This window comes from Aotus nancymaae, unplaced genomic scaffold, assembly GCF_030222135.1.
Source record: "Aotus nancymaae isolate 86718 unplaced genomic scaffold, 86718_ANA_hifiasm-v0.15.2.pri h1tg000064l_1, whole genome shotgun sequence".
NCBI classification, from domain to species: Eukaryota; Metazoa; Chordata; class Mammalia; order Primates; family Aotidae; genus Aotus; species Aotus nancymaae.
In genome coordinates, this window is record NW_026988479.1 from 19882152 (window position 1) to 19886978 (window position 4827).

Below are 4827 nucleotides of genomic sequence, written 5' to 3' on the forward strand. Positions count from 1 at the left end.
CAGATTTTATGGTTAAATATTTTATGTTGATTCATTATTCACTTTGAGCTAATTTTGTATAAGATGTGAGATTTAAGCTATGGATAAATTTTGCCTATGGTTGTCTAATTGCTATAGTACTGTCTGTTGAAAGCTTTCTTTCTTCTATTGAATTGCCTTGGCACATGTGTCAAAAATTTATTGAGCTTATTTGGTTGGGGCTAATCCTGGTTTATCTATTGTGTTTCATTGATTTGTTTGTTTATTTCTCTAACATAGAACACTGACTTGATTACTATAACTACAGTAAAAGTTAATCTCAGGTAAAGTTATTCCTGTTACTTTCTTCTTCTTTCTAATTTTTTTTTAATGTATTCTATGGGCAGTGGTATATCCTAAAAATTGTGAAATAAATGTATCTATATCTAGCAAGTGTTGTGATATCTCATTGTGGTTTATGTTTTATATTGTAGATGACTAATAATATAGCAAATGTTTGTAGGTGCTTATTTGCTGTGTATTGTCTTTGGTGAAATGTCTCTTGATAGAAATTGCATAAAGTTATAAATGGATTTGGGGAAAAATGCCTATTTTACACATGCTAAGGCTTTTAATCTATGAAAATTGTATGCTTCTTCATTTATTTAGATCATTGTTTTATCAGCGTTGTGAATTTTTGGTACACAGATACTGTGCATGCTTTATTGAGAGTATGCCTAGATGTTTCATTTTCTTTGAAACAATTATAAATTATGTTTTATCTTTACTTTCAGTTTCCACAAGTTCATTTTTAGTATACAGAAATGCAGTTGATGATTTTGTTTTGATCTTGTATTCTGCAATCTTGCAAAACTTACTTGTTAGTCTAAGAAGGTATTTTTTTCTTTTTGTAGATTCCTTAGGATTTTCTCATAGACAATTTTGCCAGTTCTATTTGTTTCTTTCCTTTATAGCTTCTTTGTTGCTTTGTTACAATGGTTTGAACTTCCAGTACTCTGATGAATAAGAATAGCAAGAGAAGACATCTTTTCTCCTAATCTTATGGGAAATCATTTAAGGATCTTTTATAATTAATAAGTATTTTAGCTATAGAATTTGGTAGGTAATTTTTATCATTTGGAGTAATATCTCTCTAATCCTAACTTTCAGAGAATTCTTATCTTGAAAAAAAGTTAGATTTTATCAAATATTGTTTCTATATTAATTGATATAATCATATAATTTTTCTTCAATACTCTGTTGAAATTGTGGATTCTATTCATTGATTGGCAATGTCGAACAAGTCTTGAACACTTGAAATAAATTCCACTTGTTCATGGGGCATAATCCTTTTTATACGTTGCTGGAATTTTATGAAATATATGAACAAATAACTTTATTTTTCTTCTAGGTTTATTGAGCCATGATTGACATATGAAATTGCATACATTCAAGATGCACAATGTGATGTTTTTTATATGTAGATATTGTTAAATGACTCCCATAGTGCCCCAGGGGAACCCCCCTCAGCTCCCCCAGGGAGGCCCCCCACCCAGCACCTGTGCCTGAGCCCAGCCCCCACAGTGGGGCCCCATGGCCCTCCTTGTGTCAACCACTCCCCTGCTTCCTGCCGCAGTGGGGGCCGTTAGCCTGGCCACCTCCCAGCTCCCAAGCCCACCCCTGGGGCCCACCATTCCACCACAGCCGCCATCAGCCCTGGAGTTGGATGGGGAAGGGCCACTCTCCAGGGTGGGTTTTGTGGACAGCACCATCAAGAGCCTGGAAGAGAAGCTGTGGACTTTGCTCTACCAGGAGCATGTGCCCACTTCCTCAGCCTCAGCTGGGACCCCTGTGGAGGTGAGTGACAGAGACTTCACCCTGGAGCCCTGCTTGGAGGTCTGGGCGGTGAGGGGACCTGGCCCTGCCCGCAGCACCTAACGAGGCAGTCACAGGGCGTGCCCAGCCGCTCCAGCCCTTGGTGGAAAAGTCAGAACTGGCCCCTACTCGAGGGGCCGTGATGGAGCAGGGCACGTCTTCATCAATGACAGCAGAGTCATCTTCCAGGAGCATGCTGGGCTATGACAGAGATGGAGGGCAGGTGGTCTCAGACTCTCGTGTGGTGCCCAGCGCCCCGCAGGATGGACCTGCTTTTGTGAGACCTGCATGCGTGGAGCCCACAGACAGGGAGGGTAGAGTCACTGGAGAAAGTTCAGCAGAGCCCCCACAGAGTGCCATGGGCTTTTCCACAGCGGGTGGCCAGGCCAACCACCCCCAGACACTCAGCGCTCGAGCTCAGGAGTCCCCTCGGAAACATCCAGAGCAGCTGGATGGCAGCTCACAGCTAAGACTGTAGGCCGTTTCTCGTGGTCAGCACACAGGACGAGTGGACCCTGGCCTCCCCCCACAGCCTGAGGTACCCTGTCCCACCCGATGTCTACCTGGACGAGGCCCCCTCCATCCACGACGTGAAACTGGTGGTGTGGCGCAGCGGGTGCAGACGGACTCCTCCATCGAGGTCGGCATGGGCGAGCCCTTGTCCAGTGACTCCAGGAACGAGTGCCCTCGGGCAAGGCCCTGATGCAGAAGCAGGCGTCCCTGTCTGGGAGTGACAGCATGGCTGGCAACCTCATGAAGAAGGCCACCACCTTCCTGAAGAGGCCTTCTCAGGCCGGCTCAATTGGCCCAGAGATGCCCAGCAGGGCGGGTGTGAAGGTCCTCACCATCAGTGACCTCCTTCCACTCACAGTCATTCTACATCAGCAGCGACAACGGCTCAGAGCTGGAGGACGCTGCCATAAAGAAGGAGCGGCAGAGTCTGCGGGAGAAGCACCTGAAGGAGATCTCGGAGCTGCAGAGCCAGCAGAAGCAGGAGATCGAGGCTCTATACCACTGCCTGGGCAAGCCGCTGCCTCCCAGCGTGGGCTTCTTCCACACGGTGCCCCAGAAAGTCCAGCAAGAGCAAGCTGAAGGCAGGCAAGCTGTTGCACCCCCTGGTGCGGCAGCTCAAGGTTGTGGCCTCCAGCACAGGTCCCTTGGCTGACTCCAGCAGAGGCCCTCCCACTAAGGACCCTGCCCAAGCCAGTGCAGGGCTCACTGCAGACAGCAGGGGCCTGAGCGGGAAGGCAGTGCAGACCCAGCAGCCCTGCTCCATCCGGGCGTCTCTGTCTTCTCACATCTGCTCTGGCTTAGCCAATGATGGAGGCGGAGCACGTGGCCAAGGGTCCTCCACCAGCAGCCTGGCCCCAAGCCCTGAGCTTGGCCCCGCAGCCCGCCCTGCACGTCCAGGCGCAGGTGAACAACAGCAACAACAAGAAGGCACCTTCACGGATGACCTGCATAAGCTGGTGGACGAGTGGACGAGCAAGACGGTGGGGGCCACGCAGCTGAAACCCATGCTCAACCAGCGGAATCAGACCCAGCAGCTGCAGGACATGGAGGCCCAGGCAGGCCGGGCTGCCCCTGGCGAGGCGCGGACTCACCAAGAACTAGGCTTCTCCACTTTACAGATTGGGAGGTGAGCCACATGCCCACAGCTCCACAGCTGGCAGGTGGAAAGGACAGACCGGGCCAGGGCTGTGACTTCACAGCTCAGATACAGCAACAGCCCCGGCTTGGGCAGCCTGTGCCCCACACTCAGAGCTGGTAGCTCTGGTCTCGGTGGACAGACCCACCTCTGCCTGAGTTCTGTTTGTGCCCAGGCTGGAGACCAGGGCAGGTATGTCACCCCTGAATGACATCAGCGTTGGGCTATAGCCCACACACACCTGAGCTAACGTGGGGCAGAGGTGAAGACCTGATCTCCTAAGTTTTGACACCTCACTTGTTCTGATGTCAGTGCAAGTTGGAGGAGCATCTGCTGTTTTTCAGCTTTCTGGAGAGCTTTGTGGAAGATTGATGTTATTTCTATCTCAAACATTTAGTAAAGGTCATTCATGAAGCCAAAAAAAAAAAAAAAAAAAGGCTCTTGGGCTCTCCCTCTGCAGAGTTCCCTGCCCTAAGAGAATGTTACCACCTGAACAGTCCCTGGTAAATCTGAGAGGAGAGGATGGGGTAAGGCAGCACTAGCAGCTGTACCACTAGAAGGGAGCCTTTGGTGGTAGAAGATCCCCTGGTGTCTCCAACCTGACCAGGTGCGCAGAGCTCAGAGAGGCTCCCTTCCCTCTAGTGAGGTGATAGGACATCTGGCTTGCCACAAAGGTCTGTTTGACCAGACATATCCTAGCTAAGGGATGTCCAAACATCAGAATGTGAGGCCAACCTTCTATCAGAGTTAAACTTTTGACCAGGGAACAAATCTGAAATTAATAAGTCATGTAGCTAGCTGTAGAGCTCGCAACTTAATAGCAGCAGCTGCCCAATGCCATGTGAAGTAACAAACTGGGTTTGTGGGGTTTTTTTACCCTTCAGTTTTAACGTTATGTGTAATGTATTTAAACCGTTAAATAAAACTTGTTTTCAGAAAAAAAAAAAAGGGTATCTGTCACTTTGTAAAGCTACTTTTTTGTGTGTTTGTGGTAAAAACATTTAAAATTTAATCTCTTAGCAAATTTCAAGTACACAACACATCATGATTAGCTGTAGTCACTGTGTTTTGTTATTATTCATCCAGCACAACTAAAAGTTTGTACCCTTGCTAACATCTCTCTATCTCTCTATTTCCTTCCCTAGCTCCCCTCAAGCCCCTTGTCAGTTTCTGGCCACCACTCTCCTATCCTCTGCTGCTGTGAGTTTGATGTTTTTAGATTCCACTTATAAGTGAGATCATGTGATATTTGTCTTTCTGTGTCTGGCTTATTTCACTTAACATGATGTCTTTCAGGTTCTTCCATGTTGTCAGGTTTTGATTCTAATAATTATTCACTTCGTAGT

The 4827-nt window shown here is 47.5% G+C and overlaps 1 pseudogene; it reads left to right on the plus strand.

Moving 5' to 3' along the window:
* Positions 1 to 1551: 1551 nt before the first annotated feature.
* Positions 1552 to 3476, plus strand: LOC105715438 (serine/threonine-protein kinase WNK2-like; annotated as a pseudogene).
* The last annotated feature ends 1351 nt before the right edge of the window (positions 3477 to 4827 follow it).